General features: G+C 48.2%; 1 protein-coding gene across 3 annotated transcripts in view; it reads right to left on the reverse strand.

Annotated features, from left to right (window-relative positions):
- The window catches only part of SPTBN1 (spectrin beta, non-erythrocytic 1), a 113,876-nt gene extending 113,608 nt beyond the window's left edge, over positions 1-268 (reverse strand). Inside the window, exon 1 of one of the 3 annotated variants that reach the window (XM_027693470.1) lies at positions 149-267. The gene's annotated coding sequence lies outside the window, so the exon portion shown is untranslated. Of the gene's footprint in view, positions 1-148 lie in introns of all 3 variants that reach the window. The other 2 variants (XM_027693471.1, XM_027693475.1) reach the window with 2 other exon arrangements.
- Between the last annotated feature and the right edge of the window lie 15,522 nt (positions 269-15,790).

The following is a 15,790-nucleotide window of genomic DNA, read 5'->3' on the forward strand; positions in this document are numbered from 1 at the left end:
CCGCATCATCCCTGCCCTGCGGAGGGCTCGGCACGGCCCCGCATCATCCCTGCCCTGCGGAGGGCTCGGCACGGCCCCGCATCATCCCTGCCCTGCGAAGGGCTCGGCACGGCCGCCGCATCTCCCCGCATCCCCCTGGCACCCTCACCTGTGCTGCTGCTGCTGCGGGGCCTGCCCTGCGCTCACGCCAGGTCTTGCCCCTCCGCCGGCCCGCGCTCCCACAGCCTCCCGCGGGCGTTATCCAGCCGCTCCCGGCTCGCCTTCCCTTCTCCCGAACATTTATTTGGTTATTGGGTCTCTCCAGCCTTCTCGCCCCTCCTCCTCTGACACCCGCTCCTGTCGCAAAGACAATGTTGGCTCGCCCCCAGCATCCATTTCCTCTAGTGCTGCTCTCCCTCCCGCTGCTCTGTCATTCCTGGTGGAAACCCCATCCCGGCTTTGACTTCCTCCACTGCAGTCATCCTCTCCCGCTCCAGTCCTGCCACCTTCCCACATAAACAGCTTCCCTTTGACAGTGTAACGCAAGCCCTGAAACTCGACCCCGGCTGCCCTTCTGCAGCACTTTCCCTTTTCCTCTTTTCTGAGGCAGGATTTTGCCTGTCTTTCCAGAGAGAACTGCTATCCCACAGCCAGGGTGCCTTTCCTCCTTCCCTCACATCCCTCTTCCACAGCCAAGGTCAGGGGCAGACATTGCTGCTTCACGTTTCCTGTGCTAATCCTGGTCCCTCTGCTCCCATCCGTGTGTGTCCTCACCCTCCTCGTGTCCCTGCTTGTTCCCTCCTGTCCACTGTCCCTCACCCCTCGCTTTCAGTACAGCTATGGACTAGTGGTATCCATGTCCTTTGTTCAGGAATCAACAAACCATTGGATTCGTTCACCTCCTTAGTTATCATTCCCTTTTCCCTGCTCTTCACCCCCGCACTCACTCCTAACTCTTTAACTGCTGTCTGGAGTTCCTCTCCTCTGTCCCTGTCTCAAACTCCTTATCTGGCTCCTGCCCCTCCACACTCAGATGCTTTGCCAAAGTTGCTAATATCCACTTCCTGGCGTAATCTCTGGAATATTGCTTCATTTCCAGCCTGTCAGAATTATCAGCCTGGCTCTCTTGGATATTTCGTTCTCCGTTGGTTTCCAAGACTGCTCCCCCAGAGTCACCTCCCTACAGCTCCTCAGACGCCTGATTTCCAGTGGGAGTCTGAATGGACTAAGCCCCTCGAACTTGGGAAAAGCTCCTCTGGCACTCAGAAAGGCTCTTTGAAATGTTCTGTCACCGGGAAGCCTACAAGAACCTTGATAGGAATATACTTCCATGTTTGTCACCCGTGCTGGTTCATATCCAGCCCTTGGGAATGCAGCAAAAGTGCGTGTATAAATACATATATAATTTATATTCAAATGCTAGGATATTAAGAAACAGCCTAAAAAATCACCCTTCACTCAACTATTAATATCCATCAAGCAAGTTGGCAGGGACAGAAGATTGCAATGTCTGGGAGTGAACGAGAACATGTCGCGTATTTTAGGATTGTGTCTGTCTTAACCCCCACAGCTCAAAGAGGGGTGGGCCATTGATTCCCATGGAAATAACTGGGTAGGAATGAACGCCTGGAGAAGCCAGAACCAGAATAGCAGGGGCATTGCGGGCTCCAACCAGTTATCCCAGTTATTAACAGTCATTTTCCTCTTTTTGCAGAGCCCACATTTGGTAAAGAACGGGGCAGGGACAGACATTTTGCTGCTGATAGTTAAAAGCAGCATCTCCAGCTTTGACAGAAAGGATGACGGTTTAATTTTTGAAAATTACTGAACCTATTTGTCCCTATTCTCAGCATGAACCTTCCACTCACAGTGTTACAAAGCCCAAACCTCCAGCTTGGTGACAACTTATCTGGGAGTAATTACCAGGTTAATTACCAGCACTTCCCAATATCAGTGAGTAATCCCAGTTAGACAAACAGGTTGTTCCCACTGATGGCCATGTTCCCTCTCAACCAACCAAGATGAATGGGTATGATAGAAACTGTTGGTAAATGAAGTGGAAGTAACAAGTTGGGCAAAGTCATTCCCCTTCTGCTGTTACTTTGTAGTTACTTTGGGAACCCCAAGGCTTTTTCCCTTACACACATTCTGCCCACAAAAATATGGATTTAATCTTGTATTTTTTAGTTTTGAAAACCTACCAAGGTACTGCACTCAATAATATAGTCTGATGCTCATCCCACAGAAATATATCCATGTGCAAATGGACACCTTCTCCAAGGGGAAAGCACTGCACAGGTGTGTAAAGGCAAACACATGCCAGACTCTGAGAGATAACTTGAAAATAAATCCTAGTTGAAATAACCTAATGCACTTCTAAAAATAAAATGAAACAGAATTAGAATGGTAGACTTGTTTAGGTTGGAAAAGTCCTCTAAGGTCACTGAGTCCAACCATTAACCCACCACAACTAAACCACGTCCCCAAGGGCCACATTTGAGTTTGCACAAGGTGCTTCCAAGCAGAAACAAAAGCAGCACATCCAGATGAGATGCTAAGAGTCACAATTGCCAAGGCAGTACTAAAACTTAAAAAACTCTGTTGAAGGACGGTGGCAATTTCCAAGAACATGGAAGACACACACCCCAAGAAACTCACCCTGCAATAAAATCCTTCCTGGCTGTACCACCAGACTGGAAGAGCCCTCTGGTACCAGTGTTCCAGTTCCACAGGTTCCCAGTGTGACTGAGGCACGTTCCTCCCACCAGACACACCTGCCCTGCACCCCTAACTCCGGGCTGCAGACACAGAGCACGGCTCAAAGGCACAGACCCAGACTGCTGCTCTGTCTCGTGGCAGACTTGGCCAGGCTCTCGAGAGGAAAATCAAAGATGGGCAATAACCTGCCTGAAGGGAAAACTCAGCTTCCTCACTGTGTGCACAAGGTGCCTGGAAGCTCCTCTGGCACAAACATTTCCTCACAGAACTCTGTTTCTCCTCATCGTCTGGGTTACACCCAGCACTGTTACACCATTACCTTCAGCAACACTTCATAGCAAAGCATTCCCTGGGATCCATTTCCCAGGATATTTCTGTTTCCCAACAGCCACTGCAAACAGAAATGTGCCTGATTATCACCCTTGGTTCCCCTGCTCTCCACCACCAGCTCCTGAGGCTGACCAGCCCTGGAAAGCTCTGCCTCAGGAATTAACCCTCAGCCAGGTATCTCCATGCACAGCACCTGGCAGTCTCCTACCACAGGGAACGTGTGTGTGACAGAGGAAGGGCTTCTGCTGGAAGGAAGAGCCAGCAGGGACATGCAGACCCTTATAACTCTACTCTCAGGCTGCACATCAGAGGTCTGGCCATACTCTTTGGCTGAGAAAATCCTATTTCTCTCTTCTACTGCTCTGTGCCTACCCCGTGCCCACAGCATTTGTTCTCAACCATTTTCTCTACCACCAGCTCCCATGAGTTTCAGGCCCATTTCTCTTCATTCTCAACATCCCAAACCCTGGAAAATGACTCAAGCACAGGGCACTTACACGGGCTTGGCCTTGGCCTCGGCCAGCTGCTGCCTCCTTCCCACGCCACCGGAGTCAGCGGTGGAAACGCTGACAGTGTGAAGGCAAGATGGCTTTCCTGCTGCCCTGCCAGCATCCCCAGGCCGGGAGGAGCCCTGGCAGGAGGCCCTGTGGAGGGACAGGAAGCATTAGTGAGAGCTGGCAGGGGCTGGGGCCAGCCTGACCACCCCATCCCTGCAGACATCTTCATCCTGTGCGAGGCAGCGCGTTAAAAATTAAATTAATGCCTTGGGACCTGCTCTCGTGTCCTGGGGGCTCCACACGGGAGGATCCAGTCACAGGGGATGGTTGCAAAGAAATCCAGTCCCAGAGGATGTAGAGTAAAGTTTCTTGCCCCTCTTAAAGCCCCTTTTGTGGTGCAGCAGTTTGAGGCTCAACCCCGTGGGTTAAAGGTGTCGATGCACCAGGGTTTCCTCGTGGGCACCAAAAGGGAAATGGGGAGAGAAGGTGTCCAAAAGCCTCAGTGTTTATCTGTCCCAAGAAAATCTGCACGATTCTCTGCAAAAACCTTTCCCCCTTGTTGCCAAACATCCTCTTCCCTTGTGCTTCACCATAGTTTTACCCCTCCATTTCCTCTGGGTGCATTAGAAATGCAGCTAATTAGAAATTTGACGGCTTTTAAGCTGACAGAGAGCAGGTTTAGATGGGATATTAAGAGAGAAATCCTTCCCTGTGAGGGTGGGGAGGCCCTGGCACAGGTTGCCCAGAGAAGCTGTGGCTGCCCCTGGATCCCTGGAAGTGTCCAAGGCCAGGTTGGACGGGGCTTGGAGCAACCTGGGCTAGGGGAAGGTGTCCCTGCCCATGGCAGGGGGTGGAATGAGATGAACTTTAAGGTCCCATCAACCCAAGCCATTTTGGGATTCTGTGAAAAATACTGGACAGTCTGTGTGATGTGACAAAACAAAGTTGTCACATAAAATAGTCCATTAACTACTACAGGGGAAAAAAGTCAAATTCCTGGCTCTGAGATTCTATTCACTTTTCTGACATTATGGCCACTTTCCCTATAGAACCTGAAGCTGGGAGAAGGTCAGGTTAAGATATCAGCACATGCTCCAAGAACCCATCAGCACAACCAGATTTTTAAGTGCTCTCTGTGGTGATTACCTTGCTCCAACAACGCTGGGGTGGAATTGCTGAGGCTGTGATCCCTCCTTCAGTTCCAGGCAGCTGGACCACGGGCAGGGATGTGTCAGACACCAGTGGAACCCCATCCAGGTGCAGTCACTGCTGGTGAACTCTCAGATGGAATCCCACAAATGATGGCTTTGGGCGTGACTCTCTCAGTGTCTGGTGGGCAAAGAGCTCCCAGGGCCATAATTCTGTGTTAGAAAGGATCTGGCCAAAGGAAAAAACAAACAAACAAACAAAGTCAAAAGCAGCCAAGCAGAGCAGATTTTAAGGGCTTAAGGCACGGCCTGCAGGATTTCCTCAGAGCTCCACACACAGCAAGTCATCCTTTCATAAAATCTGACTTTCAAACTGCAGGTAAAAATCCTGGAGTGCCTTAGAAACCCCCAGGTCTCATTTTCAAGTGTCATCAGTCTCGTCTGTGCACAGGAACAGACCCCACATTCCCTCACCACTCCCAGAGTGGGGTTGGATACACTGTCCACGCAGCATCTGCCAACTAGGAAGGGGAATCTACTGATAAATACAATTTTATCAGTCCCTGCCCAGCCACGGGTCCACAAACCCCCAGCAACGTTCAGCAAAACAATAAGAGAATGATGGAACTGCAGTTGGGAGAGTTCTGGCACAGGAGGGAAACGTGGGCTCATCTATTTATAAGTGCAGTCTGGAGCAGTTTCACTGATCACCCTATAAATAGTGCCTTGCATGAAACCCAAAGCAGTGCATCTGGTATTTCATCCCTTCCTGCTCCCTGTTCTGGAGCAGGAGTCCTCTGCAGAACATCCTCTCCCCTCTACTTCTGTGGTAATTTTAAAAAGCTTTTCGAAGTTTATTCCTAAATCCTTGAATTCAAGGTCCAAACACCTTGTTTACACAAGGGGAAAAGAACCAGGAGGACTATTCAGCCTTTTGCAGAAAGGATATGAAGGGAAATCTTCCTCCTGCCAGGCTGTACCTACAAACATTTACTTCAACACTTTGCCTGCTTCCTTGAAAACCCACTTGTAAAGGTACCAAACCCTGGAGGGAAGATTGGTGCCTCATTAGCAACACCAGCTAAGGCAGGAGGAAGGTTTAAAAGCCTGCTAATATTCTGATAATAACAGTTTACCCATGCCCAGAGGATCCCAGCCATCTGTCAGATATTCCATCACAAAGCAGCATCAGTGGATGGCTGAGGGGGAATGTTGAACTGCAGAATTAAATCTTAATTGTGGGATAGTTTCCTGGGCTCTTACTCTCAGCTTTTATCTTTATTACAACTAGCCAGAGGTCACAATGCTTTAAATTCCTGTCTTCCAGGGTGGATGTTATTCCCAAAGCCTAGAACAAGTTGGAGGGCTATTGTTTAATCCACTCTCCCTCTAGGAGCAAAAACAAAGTCAGAAAAACCGGAGCAAAACTTACACAGCAGGTGATGCCTCTTGCATCCTTCCTCTCCAGGAATCCTGTCTCCTGAAGCTTTATTTCCAGTTAACTGAGTAGTCACCTCATCTTCAGAGGTTATGACTTTTTATCCAGGTTATTTTCATGAGGAAAAATGTGATTTTCACAGAGCCAAACAAGCTGATCTTCCCCCAAGGAGCCACCCAGCACACCTGCTCTTACTCACCTGGAAATCCATGTCTGCTCTGGTCCAAACCCACACGGGATCCTCTGAGGCAAAACTGAGGTTGGGATTTCATAAAAAAACCATCCAGAGGTTCCTGAATTTGCAGGCAATGCAGTTTCATACAAAAGGCTGGTACCTGGGAGAAGAAAATACCAAAATGACTCTCGGGAAAGTTTGAGAAGTGGGATAGTTGATGGGAAGAGACCCTGTAGAGTCACAGGTTGCTGGTTTTCCCTATCCCTGAGTACTTTTGGGGCCTTTGTGCTGTCTGTGGAAAACAGAACAAACTCAGGGGACAGCACAGTGATTTTCTCAACCAAGAGATGAACATTTTTAAGCACCTGACAGACCAGAATCTGATTTTTTTTCCCTTGCATTCACATTCAAGGTTCCTTTACACCTCAGTGCTTTCATCACCTTTAGGAAATGGAAGCCTAGAATGGAAAAACTGCCTTTAACACAGGACAAAAAGAGTCTGGTGTCGGAATTTCAAGTTGAAATACATCAGTAAAGATTTGTGATTGCAACTTTCCCCTGGAGCTCACTGGAAAACGTCTACAGTTATTCAAAACCCATATTGAAGTCACAACGTTTGGATCTTCCTTGGGACATTTGAGGATGCAGGAATTGGGTGCAACGTTGAAGAAAAACAAAGCCATGGGTTACATTAAACATGTTTTGTGGTACAAGGATCCAAAACCCACAGAAGGAGAAGGTCCCAAAAAGTTTGTAGAGAAAATAAAGGGGGGGGATTTCTGGAAAAGCACAGCCCACAGTAATTGTGGTCCCTCCCCAACCTTATAAACACACAGCTCCCCACTCCAGAAACAAACAGGAGCTGTGTTTACACGGGAGGAAGTTGTAGCTTGTCAGGATACAGTTGTATAAATAATTTAAAAAATGCCCCAGTACATACTGCATGTCCTTTTAGAAAGGAAAATAAGAGAATGGAAAATTCTGTTTTCCCACCGTGGGCAGAAAGTCATTCAAGTGTCTGTGACACACAGGCCAACGCCTGCTGGAAGTTTCCTTCCTTGAGCTTTGGATCAGCTCCACGGTGAGAACAGAGAAAGTCCTCCACATCCTTCCAACTAAGGCTGGAAGAATTCAGGGTGCAATTTCCACTTGGAATGCAAGTTCTATGTTTATAGTGCACAACAGGAAAGGAAAACAAGGGTTAAATGTAACTGCAGAGGAACATGGCAGGAAAATGCAGATTTTTTTTTTTTGGTGACTTTTTGTTTCATTTTAGAATGAATCCCAAGAGCCAGAATAAGGCACGTTAATGGAGCATTGAGGGGAAAAATGTATTAAAAAAATAATAATAATCTTCCTCCCTGATGGATCAGAAGCCCAGACATGCTCTGTTATTGTGTACTTCAGATCATGAACCAACTGACCCTGCTACACTTGCTGTGTGTCCTGTAGGACCAGGGTGTGTTCCCAGGGAAGCTGAAACAGAATCTGTGGTACCTCTAACTCTGGGACAGCTGAGACAACCCAGACTCACTGTTTAATGAACTTTTAATTGGGTACATGGCTTGGAGCTCTCCTCGTTGCTGGGCCAAGCTGTCCAAGGGTGGTGATGGCAATAATTCCTTTATTGCTTTTTGGGCACTCAGGAGTCTCCTGGTCTGTTCTCCCATGGAGTTCTGGTCTCATCTCACCCATTTTTCTCCCATTTTTACCACTTCCACACTGGCTGCTCTTTACTGACCCAGAACCAGGAAAGCAGCTCGGAGCAGCAGATCCCAAAGAGGCGGAGATGGGAAAAAAGGTCCAGGTTCAGATCCATGCTTAAAGAATGGCAATTTTTTAAAAATTCCCTGGTCCAGATGAATGCACACGGGTAAACTGCCCCCTGCAGAGTGTTCCCATGGAGCTGGGAGCACCCAGGGACAGCAGCTTGGAGGGTGCCAAGGACTGGGCTGCAGCTGTGCCAGGGCAGGGTCACTCCATCAGCCCTGGGAATCACACCCAGGCTGATTCCTGCCTTAGGAGAGGCTGGAGTGCTTTATCTCTAGAAGGCCAACTAACATAAAGATCACTGAAATGTATTTTATCACTGATTCCCTTACAGGTTTAGGTAGAAGAAGAGTCATGTAAGATTTGACACGTTCAGAAATCTCCATAACTGACTTTGACACTGTGACAAGGGAGGAATCTGGGTCAACTCCCTCTCCTGCTCCCCTTTGTTTTCCAGGAGAAAAGGATGACACTACTTCTGTTGTTGCTGTGATTGCTGCACCTGCTTCTGAGGGCTACTCTTGAGACACAAAAAGGAGTTTAACACAGCGAAAGGATGAGACAGAAGTACAAAACTAGTTTAGCTCCAGCATGTCATTTATCAAAGCAAGGCTTGAATTCCAATTTCTCAAGCAGAGGCCAAGCCAGTTCTGCATGTGCTGAACAAAGAACACACTTCAGGCTCAAATCCATCAGGAAAGCACCAGATCCACCTGCTGAAGGTGATGGTAGAGAAGTTCACCACAAATAAATTGCAAGTTTTTTCACCCCTGTGAGTAATGAACTATCAGGACCATTCCCTTTGGGATGTACTGAGAGCTCATGAATTCTAGCAAATACCAGAATAAAACATATTTGTGAAGGTGATCTCGTGGTTTCAGGAGGAAATTCCAGCTGGATGAAGGAATTCCTCCCTGAGCTTTGATGACCTGTGCCATGGAAATACTAAATAATCATGGAGGTTCCTTCTAGTCATAAAAAACAATGTACAGACACTTCAGTCACTTCACCTTTAACACTGAAGTCACCTGTTGATAGGTCAATGCAAATAAAGACTTACTTTCCTCTTCAAGCAGAACATTGAATTCTATGCCATTTGTTATTCCTAAATCCTCAGCAAAACCCCCTCAGAGAACTTCGGCAGGAGAAATGGGTAAAGGATCCAAAGATTTACCAGGGGCAAAAGGGAAAATGTGCAAAATCCAGCTCTGAACTCCCTGAGCTCCTCTTTTCAGGAAACTGGTGAGAACTTCATTATTATTGTTAAAAGTGCAAGTGCTGACTTCAGTCAGCAGCTCCAAACTGGGGAAGCAAAGACCCAGATGTGTAATTCCATGTGAAACCAGGCTAAAAATCCCTGTGAAACAGTCCAGGGCTGTTGTTGCTCTTATCCCCCGTGTTTCAGTGGAGCTGAACTAAGAGCTGAAGGAGGGAAGCCGAAGTCCACATACCCCTGGATGGTTTTCCAGCTCCTTCCAAGCATGGACACAAAGGTCTCTTCTCATCCCTCAGTCTGGGTGACGTCAGAGGTGCCTCCTTAACTCCCAGCTGGAAGTTTGTGATAAGGAAAAGCAGGAAACAATCCTACAAATAAACAAAGACATGTTCCAGGTGGATCCACACCCATCTAAAAATGGAGACTTTCCATTATGGAATGTACTTAGCAATAATCCATATCTGCTTCTGTAAAGGCATATTCAATGTATTTTTTAAAGTTCATCAAAGCTTCCAATCAGACCAGTTCAGGAAAACCAAGAATAACCCCAGTTCCCATTCCAGAGCTGTTGTTTGGAAGTGTCTTACTCTCCACTAACTAAGCTACAATAAAGGTATCACAAATATACTTGATTTGTGCATGTAATGACAACAGGTAAAACCCCTGTACTTCAGAACCTCTGGGGCCCCACCATGAGCTTCCATCTTTTAAGGTATTCACATTTTCTCTGTGTCTGTAAAGGTGCCAAAAAGGCTGTTTGTTTGCTATTTGCCATCAGATCTCAGAAACAATTATTTTTTTAATGTAAAATTTTTTTTTTAATAATTAGAAGTCTCAATTTCTTCCTTCCTTATACATGTACTCACGTTTTATCAGGGATTTTAAGACATTTGACCTTTTATTCTGCAATCCCTGCTCCCGGAGTCAAGTGATAAATCAGAAGAATAAGAATGTTTTAGAGCTCAGATCTCTTGACAGGTTGTGCTGCTCTACCCAGCAAAGAAAAAATAAAGTTTATTTTCTTTTTTAGCTGTTGAAAAACGCTTTAAAAATGCATCCAAGACCCCTGAAAGGCAAATATAGAAATTCACCTGCCTTTCTTTTTTTCTGCAGTCTCACAGGATTCAAATCCCCCTCCCCTCCAGGAGGATGTAATTTGGGGATTTAAAACTGTGAGGGCTGCAATGGTGTCCGTGAACCTTCTGGGTCCTGGTCAAAGCACAGGAGGGTGGAGACTCCTGCAAAGCCAGGCCTGGGGTTGTATCTGCTTCTCTCCCTCCTTCCATCCTTAGGGTTTTCCATAAGGCATCGATTTCATTTTCAAATATGACTTTTACGTAACCAGGACATTTTGTGCAAACCTGGTTAACTCCGTGCCCTCAAAATATCCTGTGCTTTCCAGCATATAAATCCAGGCCTTGACATCGAAAGAATGCTTGGCAGATCCAGCAGGAAGCACAGCCAAGAGAGATGTCAAAGGTATTTGTGAGGTTTCCAGCCAGCCAAGGATATTAACACCTTGCCTGAACTTAAAAGGAGTAAGATTTTTGTGGCGTGAAAAAGTGATTTTAAGACGATTTTTCATGTGTCCCTCAAAATGTTTGTGTGCTCTGAATGCATCGTCATGGGGAGAACCCTCCAAGAGCTGTAAATATTCATTCACAGTCCTGGCTGGACTTGGGAGCCTCAGCCGGTTTCTTGGACAGAATCTCTCCCGTGTGTGCACAGAAATGGAATTATCTGGAATGCAGAAGAGCTGAAAGGGAGAGAGGTGCTCCCAGGTGACAGCTCTGCCATGTCTCAGCACAGTTTCACCGTGTATCTCCTCAGAAAACTGTCAGTGACGAAAACCAAAAGAGAGTCTGCCTTTCCAGTGCCTTGAACTCTGAGGGAAATGGGAGTGGAAGGGATCCCAAAGGGCTGCTTCTCCCAGGGCACACCCAGACCTGAGCCCTTCAGTCACAGCTCTCCCTTCCTTCTCTATGCACCTCTTCAGCTCTCCCAATTCTACAGGTTTAGCCAAACATCCAGCCCAACTGGTGGCCCATGCTGAAGCAGCACAGAGGGGTTTTCCCACTGTGTTGGCACCCCCCAGATTTTCACTGGCGTTGCTTCAGAGCGGTTCTGCACCAGCCAAGGGGCTCAGCAGAACTTCCCCTCGGCTTCTGCAGAAACCAGGACATCTTCTTCTCTAAGTCCAGCAGAGATCTCTTAAAATCCCAGCCAGCTTTGGCTGGATTTTCCAGGCAAACCCCCCTGTTTGTCCCGGGTGCGGCGAGGGAGCCGCGTTGGCTGCGGGAGCCGGGAGGAGGGAGCTCCGTGCCAGGAGATAGCAGAGGCCATGGAGCTGGCCCCAGCCCCCTGGACTGCTTCCCACTCCTCAGAGCCAACAGGTCTCCACCCAAGACACAGCCTGGGACTTCCCACCCCTTCCCAGAACGCCAGCAGGCTCTGGGTTTTATGCTGAGGCCCCAGACGAGATCCCCGTGTCATCTGTGCCACCGCTCAGAGCCTGCAGGCCAGCACTCCCCCCACAGGTTTTCCAGTGCTTTCCCAAGTTTTTTCATTGATCCAGGCATATTTCAAGGCATCACATTTGCCAGAAAAATGAGATTTCCTTCTCTTCCACCAGCCTTTGCTATTCTGCCCCCTGTTCCTGCATCACATCACTCACTGCTGCAGGACTTCCCTGTCCCCATGGACAAGCATCTGCCTGGAAAACAGGATCAGCTTCCCCTCAGCAGGAAAGGCTGGAAATGGGACCAAGCAGGCACAGAGCCAAAAGCACTTTCTAGAATCATCTGGCCCCTGTCAACCTTGGAACTCCAGGGGAGATCTGGACCCTCCTTGGATGATCCCTCCTCTGGCTTTTCCGGAGCTGCCCACGCTGCCAGGCCAGGCTGGTGTCACGGACAGGAGCCAACACACCTGAGGGAGCTGCCACCAAGGCAGGGACAGCCCTTCTGCTCCTGTCTGCAGCTGACCTGACTCCACAAGGAACAGCACTGAAGAGGTGGCCAAGCACAGCAGAGGTAGAAATGCCAGAACTGAAGGAACAGAGACTCCCTAACTAGGAATAATTGCCTGAATTCCCTCCCCTCTTACACAGGCCACAACATCCCTCATTTCCTTCACCAGCAATAAATTCTGGGTAAACTGGATTACATCTTGGTTTAGGTTTGTCTTCCTCAGAGACTTGGGGGCTCCAAGAGGAGGAGAATTAATTATTCACTCATTATGCAGCCTCTTACACTGCTGCAGTGATTACTTACCCTCCTCACTGAAAACACAAAACCCCCTCAGAACAAATGAAAACCACCAAACTGCTCCTCTGATGGAAGTTTTCAGCCCTCTCCTCCCTCCATGGATTGCACAATTTCGGTGCAGCCCTCCCTGTGTTATGAACTATTACACACTATTTTTCCCAGTGGGCCCCAGCCTCGTGTCTGCCTCCAGGAAAAACGATCCCTAATGGCAACAAGTAGGTCCTGTGTTTTCTCCCCACCTTTCCTTTCCGCTCTTAACTCTGCATTTCTCATCTCTTTGCTGGTGTTTGGGTTGGTTTGTTTTTCCTGGTGCTCCCTAACCCTCACCATCCATCCTCATCACTTGGCTTCCAACCTCTCCCTGCTTATCTAGTCACACTCAGGCTCCATGAAACCTGTTTCAGCCATGCTGACCTACCAAATTCCACTCCACCAGACCTCACCCTGCACTCATACATCCCTAAAAGTGCTGTCTCCTTCCCTCCATCCCAGCTAAGCTCACTCTGCCCTCTCTTTTCCCCTCCCACACCAGGGAGCAGTGAGAGGGCAGGAAATGGTGTTTCCCTGCACTTTATACCTCCCAGATTTTGTCCCTGGAGCAGGAATTGGAGGAAGGATTTCCGTGCCAGAACGTGCTCCGTGCCCACAGATGGACTCTAACAAGCCTGTCCCTGGTAGGTGGTGGTGTTATTGAGGTTTTCCAGTGCCTAAATTCGGGATACTTTCACAGAATGGCAAATCACACATCTGTGGTAACTGCCTTCCTAAACAGCGAGTCAATAAAGTTTAACCAATCCATAAAAAATGTCATATAATGTGGGACACACTTGGTTGTGAGGAAGAGCTGAAGTGCCTTTGTTCAAAGTTAACCCAACTTCAACCTGAGTCTGACACCGAGGGCGAGATGCTTCATCTGCAGAGTTCAAATCTGACACTCACAAGCTTCTGGAAAAGGGGAACTGGGAGCCTCAGACACTGTATCTGTGTCAGTTCTTGGCACGGACACCTAAACCTTCCATAATATGTTTTCTCAGCAACTGAAGCTTTTGGGAGATGTCGGTGTCTCAAGACAATCTCTGCACGTGGGTTTTCCTCTGAGTGGTTTTGAGATGCTCTACCAGTTAGTTTTTGGTGAAAACCAAACCTGTTCCCACCCTTCTGATCTCTGCTCTGCTGCAGCCATTCCCACTCAGCCATCACCTCCAGAACACCACAGGCAATTAATCCCACCAGATGCTCCCCTCTCCTGCAGCTCTGTTCAGGAAATGCTCAGCCACATCAAGCTCCTTTGGGTATTTTTACCCTGAGGCTCTCACCCCAAACTGCTCCTTTGCCCACCTCCAGTGGTGCTAGAAAGAATTCTCCTTAACCAAAACCAACTGTCCTGCCCTCCCTTTTCCAGAGAGAACCAATGTACGTGGATTGCTATGCCTGGAAGTCCATCTCTGATATTTGCTAGCATTTATTTACCATCTCCTGAGATGCACAGCTCAGCTGTGCAAACAAGGAACACTTCTGAGCAAACTCATCACCCTGCAATTAATACCCAAGCATTGTCTAATGGAGGAGGCCAAGTTATTCTAACAGCCATGAGAGAAAGAAATTAGTGTAAATGATATTTAACCCACCTGCAGCCTGCTGAGCAAAAAAAAAAAAAAATCTATGGCTATGTAAGAAACAGCAGAGTCGGTGAAAAATGGCCTAGGAATTGAGAGCAGGCCTTGGGATCCTAAATAAAAGGTGGAACAAAGGGGGCTCACCCAATGTGAATGTCCTCTGTGGGTCTGGATCTATCTGTGACTGACCTGGAGCCCAAAGCTCTGGGATCCTCCACCTCCCACTTCAGGTCAGGCACAATAAATCACAGCCACGGTCACGCACCAAACGCTGAGGAAATGCGTGAGAGATCTCCACACCCAATTTTCTCCCTCCTTTTCCTGACTGTTTGGAGCCTCCCAAATCCCTCTTAGTCCCTCCAAAGTAATTGCAATAAGATGTCCTGTCATCACGTGGAACTGTGCCTGTTCAGTGTCTGCAGGGTTTGTGCTCTGAGTTCAGAGGGAGGCTCTGCAGCATTCCCAGGGACCAAGTGACCCCTCCCTCAGCCCAACCAGCAGCACCGGTCCACGGGCTTGGAGGGTTATGGATGTTGGGATGGATATCCAGCTCCTCTGAGACCAGCAAAGGCCCAGCCAAGTGCTGAAGATTAATTTGCTGTAAGTTAGCAGCAAGCCCTAGTAATCAATTTATCATCTCAATTCCATAAAGTTCTGCCAACCTTAACATTCCCGCTCCTTGCATGGCAATCTGTTCTCATTGCTAGCTGCTATTCTATATATCAATTATACTCTGATATTGTTCAGAGAGATGCAGCACAGACCTGCCAGACCACTCATACTATGGCCAAGCCAGATCCTTCAGGGCTGGAGGACCAGGACACTGCACACATACCTTTTCCTACGCTCCAAGGGATAAAGTGTGCATGGCAATAGGGAACAGGGCGAGGCAGCAAGGCTGGCAGTGCTCACACCTCTGAGGAGAAGGTTTTCAAGGGTCCCACGTCAATTCAAAGTGGTGTGATTTTTTTTTTTAATTGCCACGGAAATTGCTCAGTAAACAGACACAGGCCTTCAGGTCCCTCTTGTTCCCAGTCCCCAGATACCATCAGGATTCCATAAAGGAGCTGAGAACTGGAAGAGCAGTGCAGACATTGAAATGTAAATGAGGTACAACCACCTCGCTTGGCTCCAGGAGGGTTACTTACCCCTGGTGACTTCTGAACCAGAGCAGGGCTTAACAAAGCAGGGCATAAGCACTCAATTATTATGGACACGTGTTTACCCTGCAGATGCACCGGGATGGCAACTTGTGTCCTGGGAAGGGTGTGGGATAATTTACGATAACAAAGTCAAGTATGTGTTGTTCCTCTAAACTCTGCTTATTGGCCTCAGATCCTTCTCTCCTTGAAGCTCAAGGGCTGTTCTGAGGGGTGCTGAAGTGCCTTGAACTCAGCTGGCATTGTGGGAAATCTCAAGAACAGGAGCAAGAGCCTTCTTGCACTGGAAAACACTCCCTGGGCAAGCAGAGGTGCTCTCACTGGTGCCCCGCAAAATAATTCCTGCTAAACTGGCCCAGCCCCTGCACGAGGAGCTCCCACTGAAGCCCAGGGAGTCACTCCCACCTGTTCCAGGTGTGGGTTTGTCCGTGCTCCAGTGCTCCCAGGAATTCACTGCCCTTTCCTGCGCTTGGACTT

Source organism: Neopelma chrysocephalum, unplaced genomic scaffold, assembly GCF_003984885.1.
Source record: "Neopelma chrysocephalum unplaced genomic scaffold, ASM398488v2 Primary Assembly neopelma1_91, whole genome shotgun sequence".
Taxonomy (NCBI): Eukaryota; Metazoa; Chordata; class Aves; order Passeriformes; family Pipridae; genus Neopelma; species Neopelma chrysocephalum.